Source organism: Orycteropus afer, unplaced genomic scaffold (genome assembly GCF_000298275.1).
Source record: "Orycteropus afer afer isolate SDZICR_OR568_19922 unplaced genomic scaffold, OryAfe1.0 scaffold00010, whole genome shotgun sequence".
NCBI lineage: Eukaryota > Metazoa > Chordata > Mammalia > Tubulidentata > Orycteropodidae > Orycteropus > Orycteropus afer.
In genome coordinates, this window is record NW_006921597.1 from 14355730 (window position 1) to 14365718 (window position 9989).

Consider the following 9989-nt stretch of genomic DNA (forward strand, 5'->3'; position numbering starts at 1 on the left):
GGGGTCACTGTGAGTCGGGGCCCACTCGACGGCACATAACAACAAGAAGTGGACTCTTGTGTCAATTCCTTTCTCTTAAAACACCTTTTAGTAATCTATGCCAAAATCTTTCAGGGATCATTGAACAATTTCAGACTATGTTTTTTAGGATCTCATTTTCCACATGAAATTTTTTTTTTATATATAAAGTTTAAGTACTGTATTATGTGATATAATTTTAAATAATATCAAATATTTATAATGGAAAAAAGCAAACAAAAACCCTGCTTCGTTCACCAGTCTTGCTCTGTAGATAGGAAACGACTTTAAATTAAATAGATTTGGTGAATCCTTTATCTTAAAAAAAGATGTCTTTCTTCACACCAACAAATCATGACATTTCGCCCTCTGACCCTTTTCCCACTGTCAATAATTTCCACATTGGCAATTTCTTTATCTTTTAGTACTTGAAACCTTAAATTCTTAAAAAAAAAGGTGAGATTTCTCCTATTTTCTCACCTCAGTGCTGTTTCAAATTTTTAACCTATGTTTGTTTTTTCACAACTAGCTTGAAAATTAGCTTTATCTTTCTTTTTATTTTTATTGAGATGTAATTCACATTCCAGAAAATTCACCCTTTTAAAAATTATCTTTTTTGATGAAGAAAATGGAAAGAAAAATAGACTTTACATACTTCAACAGACAGTAGAAGCAGTAGTTTCTCACCGTCCTTGAAGGAAGACTTGGGTTCCAAAGTCAAGGTAACGAGGTGGAGCAGTACTGAGAGCAGACAGACAGGCAGAGGCAGGAAAATGCCAGGCACTGACTTGGTCTAATCAGAAAGGATTAGTGAATTCCTTTCAATGATTTCCTCTCATACCAAGTTTGTCATTCTTTATTCACATCAGATGGTCTCTTATTAAGTATCATAAGCAGAATTAGATCCTTTTTTTTTTTTTTTTTTAATAGTTTGGGATTTATGCTACACAGGTTGATCTTACAGCTTCTAGGTATTATTACCATTGGAGATTCTTTGTAATAATATATACACACATTAAAGTACAACCACATGCTAAATCAGCTATTTTTTTTCGTGTGTGAGGAAAAGACATATATACTCTATGGTTCCATCTGTATACAATTCAAAAACAGGTAAAACTATTCTGTGGCATTAAAAGTCAGGATAGTGGTCTTTGGGAAGGAGGAAGGGTGCAATGATTGGGAGATGACATGTGGGAGGCTTCTGGAGTGCTGGGTGGAGGCTATAAGAATGTGTTTATTTTTCAATAATTCATTGATCTGTACATTTATTTGTGCACATTTTAATATATGTATTATACATCAAGGAGCTCTCGTGGTGCACTGGTTAAAGCATTAGGCTGCTAACCAAAGAGTGGTGGTTTGACCCTACCAGCTGATCCAAGGGAGAAAGATGAAAGAAAATCTGTTTCCATAAGATTTACTGCATTGGAAATGTTATGGGGCAGTTCTATTCTATCCTATGGTTGGAATAGACTTGAGGGACCTAGATTTGGTTTGATTTTATTGTACATCAATTTTAGAGCTAACAGTAAAAGAGACCTGGGAGATTTGTTTAATTAAAAAGCTCAATCTATGTTTTCTGACTTTGATTGGAAGGGTTTTAATATTTTTCCCTTCAGGATCATAATTGCTATTGAAATGGGGTAAATAATCTTTATTATACTTAAGTTGTTTCCTTTGATCTCTTGTTCTACAGAGTTTTCATTAGGAACGACTGCTGAGTAGACTATAATACCAATTGCTGCAGGGTTTTGGAGTGAACGGTATTTTCATGTACAGCTATTGAAACATAAAGTGTTATAGCCTTTTTTTTTTTTAATTGTGTTTGGGTGAAACTTTACGGAGCAAATTCACTTTCCACACAGCAGTTCACCTACATTTTGTCTCAAGACATTGACTGCAATTTCCCACAATGCAACAGCTCCCCTCTCACTTCTTCAGCATAGTTACTTCTTCCCAGGGTCCATCCCTCCATGCACTCCTGCCCCCTGAGCTGTCTCCCTGTGCATAAGCAGCCCTTCTTTCTCCCATGATTGATCTCTCCAAGGAGTGTATCTACCTAATGTAAACGTTCAGCTGACATGCCTGTCTTTTGTTTGCCTAGAAGCTACAGGAGTGGGTTCAATTCCAGATCTGAAGGTCAGCTAGGAGCTATAGTCTTAATGATTTCTTCAGGCTCTATCAGACCAGCAAACCTGGTGCCCCCCCCCCTTTTAAAATGATTTTGAGTTTTGTTTCACATTGCTCTCCCTCCCTATCCAGGATCTCCTACAGAGATCCCCCTCTGACTGGTTGACTGTGGTAGCTGGGCACCATCTAGTTTTTCTGGTCTCATTGTCATATAGGCTGAGTATCGCATGGTGTACCAGTCACTTGGACTAATTGTTTGCGTGCATCTTTGGTTTTCTTCATTATTCTTTGCTCTGGATAAGGAGAGATCCATTATTGCATCTAGATGGCCACTTGCAAGCTTTTAAGATCACAGTTGCTACTCGCCAAAGTAGGAGGTGGAACAATGTTTTTGTATAGTATGTTATGCCAATTGAACTTGATGTCCTCTGTGACTATGGTCCTGAGTCCATGGGTCCAACTACTTGCTCCCTCTGGGTAGCTGGCTGTGGCCAAGAAGTGACTACAACCTTGTCACTTGTCAACTCTACTACATACCTGGGAATTCTTACAGAACATACAAATAACATACAAATGTGGAAACATTGTCTGCCAACCAAGTACATGGTCTTGGGCACACTCCTCCCTGCATGTTGTTGTTGTTGTTATGTGCCATCGAGTTGGACCCGACCCATAGCGACCCCTCCTTGGGTTTCCGAGGCAGTATCACTAAGGAAGTAGATTGCCCCATCTTCCTTCCAAGGAGTGGCTGGTGGGTTTGAACCACCAGCCTTCTGATTAGCAATCAAGTGCCTTAGGCACTATGCTACTAGAGCTCTTCCTCCCTGCATGGACATACCTAATAGTTCAGCCTGCCCACCCATCAATCCACGCATGGATCAATGTTTGTCATCACTGAAAACGCAGTACTGTATGTGCAAAAGGGTTCATCTTTGTTGTCTATACCTCCCATGTACCTCTCTATGTCTTCCTGTTCCTCAATGCCACCATGTTGATCACTCACATTTGGTACATTGCCCTTCTCTTTACCCAAATAAATACTTGTCTCTACCTATCTAACAGTGTTCCCGCCCCTCCCCTCCTATCCCTGGTAACTAACAAAAAAATTTCCTTCCATATATAAACTTTTCCTTGACTTTTTACAATAATGGACTAATACAGTATTTGTCCTTCTGTGATTGACTTATCTCACTCAGCATAAGGTCCTCCAAGTTCATCCATATTATGTGGTATTTTGCAGATTCTATGTTATTCTTTAGGGTTGCAAAGCATTCCATTGCGTGTACATACCATAGTTTGCTTATCCACCTAGGTGGTTTCCATCTTTTGCTATTGTAAATAGTGCTGCAATGAACATGGGTATGCATATGTCTGTTCTTTTCCTTGCTCTCACTTCTTTAGAATATATACCTAGTAACGGAATAAAGTATTATAGCCTCTTTGGAAAACAATCTGGCAACAGCTATTGCTTTAAAAATACATATACCCCTTGATCCAATAATTCCAGTCCTAGGAATATATCCTGTTGAAATAAAACCACTAGTTCCAATAAAGCTATTGAATGAAAACACCATAGGACATATATACAAGGGTATTTATTGCAGCAGTGTTTTAAATGGCAATACACAGACACAAATTGTAAATACTGTGCAAGCTCATCATCAGTAGGGGAACGGTTGCAAAATTCCATGCATCCACATTTTGGAACATCCATTAAAAAGAATGAATTTACCACTTGGAAGGGGATCTATGTAGGAGATCCTGGATAGAGAGGAAGAATAATGTGGACAAAACTCAAAATCATTTGGAGAAAAAAAAAGGGGGGGTGGACCAGGTTTGCTGGTCCAATAGAGCCTGGTGTAACCACTGAGACTATGACCCCTAGCTGCCCGTCAGGTCTGTAATTGAACCCACACCTGTGGCTTCCAGCCAAGCAAAAGGCAGGCATATGAGTTGAACATTTACCTGAGGTAGATACACTCCTTGGAGAGAACAATCATGGGAGAAAAAAGGGCTGTTTATGCACCAGGAGACACTCAGAGGGCAGGAGTGCATGGAGGGATTGACACAGGGAAGAGGTAATTATCGGGAGGAAGTGAGGGGAGCTATTGCATTGTGGTAAATTGTGGTCAAAGTCATGAGACAAAGTGTATGTGAACTGCTGTATGGAAAGTGAATTTGCTCTGTAAATTTTCACCCAAATCACAATAAAATTAATTAATGAATTAATTAAAAAAGAATGAATTTGCTCTCTACCAGTTGACTTAGATTTTCCATAGAAACAAACAAACAAAAAAATGTTTTAAGTAAAAATGAAAGGCAGAAAAGTAGTCATTTTTAAATAACAAAAAATCTGTATTTGTATCTGTATGTATTTGCATCTGTCTATTTGGCACTCTGGTCGCCTAGTGGTTAAAACATTCAGCTGCTAATCAAAAGGTCAGCAGTTTGAAACCACCAGCCGCTCTGTAGGAGAAAAATAAGGCAGTCTGCTTCCCTAAAGATTTATAGCCTTGGAAATCATATGGAGCAGTTCTACTCTGTCCTATAGGGTCGCTAATAATGAGTGGGAATCAACTTGATGGCAGTGGGTTTGGTTTATATGTGATTAAGATCCTGTAGTGATGCAAATCTTCTGTGATTAGCTACTAATTGAAAGGTTGGTGGTTTGAATCCACCTAGGAGTGCCTCAGAATAAAGGCCTGGTGATCTACTTCCATAAGAGTACAGTCATTGAAAACCCTATGGAGCACAGTTCTACTCCAAAACATGTAGGATTGCCATAAGTTGAAATCCACTCCACAGCAACAGGTTTAGTTTTATATGTGATTATGTGACCATGGGAATAAATGTTAACAATTAGGTTGTTAAAATGGTTACTAAGGGAGAGCTGATGTGGAGAGAGAAGAGAAGGCAGGGGAGAGGATGGAGTCAAAAGAAAAAAGAAAAAGATTATAAAACCAGAGGACTTTTTGAAACCTCTACATGAACCAATAATCTTACATAACAGGTGAAAAGCAAATGCAGTCTTAGGGGCATTAGTGGACTGTACTGTGCTCAGTTCAAAGAAGTTAATCATCCCAGTGTACTTTATGCTATTCAGGTCAATTATGGCACATTGTATCAATTCTGGATGCCACACAAAAAAACAAAACAAACACTCCCCAAAGAAAGAAATGTTTTTCTTATTCTACGAAGAATAGTAAACCTGGGTTCCAGTCAATTTCTTCTTGGCCACTTACTTAGCTGTATGACCTTAGACAAGTTATGTAATCTCTTATGCCTTTGTTTTTTCATCTGTACAATGGGTATAATTATAGTTCCCATTCAAGGTTCAGGGTCATTATAAGAAAATTAGATATGCATGGTAGGAACTGGCATCTAGAAGAAATGCAATAAAAATAAGGATTTTTGTCATTGTTATTAAAATAATCTTTATTGTAAAAATTAGAATTTACATATAAGCAAGAAAATAAAAACATAACCATAATTCCACCTTCTAGAGTTAACTACTGTTAACCTTTAGGAATCCCTGCATGGTGCAAACAGTGAAGTGCTTTACTACTAAGTGAAAGGTTGGTGGTAGGACACACTTAGAAGTGCCTTCGAAGAAAGGGCTGCCAATCTATTTCCAAAAGGCACAGTCTTGCAAACCCTATGGAGCAAAATTCTACTCTGCAACACGTGGGTCATTATGAGTCAGAATCAATTCAACGGCAGCTAGTTTATTTTAGTTTTTAACTTTTGAGTATTTATGAATTTACTCAATGTGATCTGAAAAATCATTATGACATCCAATGATAGATCAATTGGGAGAAAATAAGTCACCAGATGTGTAAAAATGTTGTCCTGTGAAAGATGAATAAATGTACTCTGTGAGGCATTAAAACAAGGGTTTCAATGAGAGCTGTCCAGCAATAGGATGGGCTGCCCTAACACCATGGGGAACTCCTTGTCAAAATAAGTAACAGTCTTCGCTGACAGCCATTTGTCAGAAAAGTCATGGAAGAAATTCCTGTATTGGAAGAGAGCTCAAGCTAAATGACCTCTAAAACTCCTCCCAACTCTAACATTTTATGATCAAGAAATATTGGCTTATGCATACAAATATTTGACTTACAGCTCCCATAAGACAACTGTGTTGTTCTTGCTTAGTGAATACCGGGTAATGAAGACAGTTCCAAAGTGATCACATGAAAGTTCATAGGAAATCCCCAGTATAGGTCAGATAGAGGATCTCTCCTTCACACAAAACAGAGGACGTGCAATTCCACTAATTAATTCCATTCAATCTGGAGAAAGAAATCAGAGGAAGGGAAAAGCCTGGAGAGAGTTTACATTTTATCTTTAGGTAAAACCACATTAATGTATTGTTTGTTTGTTTGTTTTTCTTATTACTTGGGGTCTCTTAGAAAAATTCCTGACCTGGCAAAAATTCATGGTAATTACTCAGAGGAAAGTAAAAAGTAGAAACAAACAAACAAACAATACATTAATGTGTTTGGGAAAAAAAAAAATCTAAGAATGGGGTGTTGGAGGGAGAGAAGACTAAAGGTCTATGTAAGGCCCACCCAAGTGCCTTTGATGTTTGACCAATTATTATCTTATTATTCTTCCCGCTATAGATGCAGCTGCAATTTTTGTAACAGGATGTTTAAAAAGATTAAAGAGAAGCTGTAGTAGGGTTCTGAAGTGATAAGAGCCTCTAGAATATGTATTTATTGACATTTAGAATTTAAGTTCCTGTACATTCTTAGAATAAACCATCTATTTGTTTTTCTTTTTTAAAAAGAAACAAGTAAAACTTGTATTTCAATATGGCTGCTTCCTGCCAGCAAATGATATAGGAGTAAAAGAGCAAAGAGAGCAAACAAATCAAAGGGTCCACAGAGAGGTTGGTGGTGGTTCCACTGATGGCCCATGCTGGCTCTTAATCAGCTCTGAATTTTGGGTCCAAAATGTTTATCTCCATATTAGATAAGTGTTTGTGATTAATTTGGATTGAAACTATTCATCAGAAAATGGAGTATTCTATTGTTCAAGCAGTAGAGTTTTGCAGAATTTGTGACTGTAATGACACAATGTAAAGATGAAAGTTAAAAAAAAGAAATAATTTTTCATGAAGAAGCTTGCTGAATTGAAGTTGAGATGAGTTGAACTGCTTATTGATTAGAAGAGCGTTCCTTAAGTGTGAGTGATCCACTGATGTTCAAGACTTCCCACTGTGAGGACTCCTACCTTATTTTACAGCATAAATTGGCACCGTTGTTGTTGTTATATGCCATGGAGTCAGACCCGACTCAGAGCGACCCCTCCTTGGGTTTCCAAGGCAGTATCACTACAGAAGTAGATTGCCCAACTTTACTTCCGAGGAGTGGCTGGTGGCTTTGAACCACCAGCTTCCTGGTTAGCAGTCAAGTGCCTTAGACACTATGCTACCAGAGCTCCCCAAATTGGCACTAAGCACCATAAAAAAGGCTTAAAGGCTTGCAAGGAGCCATTTAAAATGCAGCAATTTGTCTCCCCTCATCTGGAGCAAAGAAGACTGGAGAAAGTCAAAGATGCATGGAAACAATTTGTCCGAGGGACTAGTGGACCATGCAACCTCAGCCTATTTCACCCTGATACCAGAAGAACTAGATGGTGCCTGGTTATCATTGTAAACCATTCAGAAAGGGATCAGTATTGGAGATCCTGGATAGAGTGGGAGAAAAATGAGGAATAAAATTTGAAATTGTAAAAAAGACCAGCCTTATAACATACTACACAAAACCATTGTTCTACATCCTACTTTGGTAAGTAGTGACTGGGGTCTTAAAAGCTTGCAAGCAGCCATCTAGATGCATCAATGGGTCTCTCCTTTTCCAGAACAAAGAAGAATGAAGAAAACCAAAGACGCATGCAAACAGTTAGTCCAAGGGACTAGTAGACCATGCAATCCTCACCCTATACAACCATGAGACCAGAAGAACTAGATGGTGCCCTCCTACCACTGTCAATCACTCAGAAAGGGATCAGTGCAGGAGATCCTGGATAGAGTGAGAGAAAAATGTGGAACAAAGCTCAAAAAACATAAATAATAATAATAATAAAAAAAAAACCCCACTAGGTTTATTGGTCTTATAGAACCTGGTGAGACCCCTGAGACTATATCCCTTGTTATCCTTCAGGTCTGGAATTGAACTCACTCTTGTGGCTTCTAGCTGAACAGTAGACAGGCATATAAGGTGAACATTTACATCAGGTAGATACTCTAGTAGCATAGTGCCTAAGGCACTTGACTGTTAACCAGAAGGCTGGCAGTTCAAACCCACCAGCCACTACTCAGAAGGAAGGTTGGGCAATCTACTTCTATAGTGATACCACCTCGGAAACCCAAGGAGGGGTTGCTATGAGTTGGGGCCGACTCGACAGCACATAACAGCACAACAACAACAAGATAAATTCCTTGGAGCGATCAATCATGGAGGAGAACAGAAGGGCAGTGTTTGCACAGGGAGATAGCATGGGGGCGGGGGGCACAGGAATGCATAGAAAAGGAGAAGAGGTAACTACAGGGAGGAAGTGGGAAGAGAGCTGTTACATTGTAGGGAATTGCAGCCAATGTCATGAAACAAAATATGTATGAACTGCTGTATGGAAAATGAATTTGCTCTGTAAACTTTCACCCAAATCACAATAAAAATTTAAAATAAAAAAGAAGAAGAAGAAGATCAACCTTCCTTGTCTGATAGAGGGGCTGGTGAGAACCCCGAGTAAATGGCCCCTAGTTACCAGTCAGGTCTGGAATTGAACTCATTCCCGTGGCTTCCAGCCAAACAATAGACAGGCATATAGGGTGAACATTTACACCAGGTAGGTACACTCCTTACAACAATTAACCATGGGAGATCAGAAAGGCAGTATTTGCACAGGGTGATAGCTCAGAGGGCAGGAATGCATAGCAAAGGACACAGGGAAAAGGTAACCACAGGGAGGAAGTGGAAGAGAGCCATTAAGTTATGGGGATTGTAATCCATGTTATGAAACAAAATGTATATGAACAGTTGAATGGAAAATGAATTTGTTCTGCAAACTTTCACCCAAATTACAAAAAAAAAAAAAAGAAAACCCAGAAAAAATAACCCCTATAGATCACAAAAATAAAAGGGGATGGAGGGCTTTAGCACATGTTCTCAGAATTTCTGGCAGTAGTCAAAATTAATTTCTTGTTAATTCTGATTCTTTGTGTTAGCAACCTAGGCCAATGCTTAATACTTGTTTGCACGCTTTCTCTCTGCATGTGTTTATTAATTAATTAATTAATTTGAACTTTTTTTTTTTTTGCTTGAGAGTAAGTTGTAGACATGATATCTCTTATCTTTAAATTTTTATTCTCTTTTATAACCATAGTACAATTATCAATATTAGGAATCTGATTCATAATATTGCCTAATCTATAGATCTTAACATTTTGCTCAGTTGTCCTACTAATGTCCTTTCTAGAAAAAGAAAAAAATTCCAGATCATGCATTGCATTCAAATGTCAAGTATCTTTGTTGTTAGGTCCAATCGAGTTGGCTCTAAAAGCAACTCTATGTACAATAGAATGAAACACTGCCTGGTCCTGTGCCAGCCTTACAATCCTTGCTTTGCAATAGTTCTTTACACTTTTATCTTTTATGACCTTGACATATTTGTTAAGGCTAGTTGTTTGTAGTATGTTCCTCAATTTGAGTTATCTGATGTATCCTCATGATTAAGAGAGTTTAGGTGACGCATTCTTTTTTTTTTTTTTTATTAGGATTTGGGTGAAGATTTACAGAGTAAATTCACTTTTCATACAGCAGTTCACATAT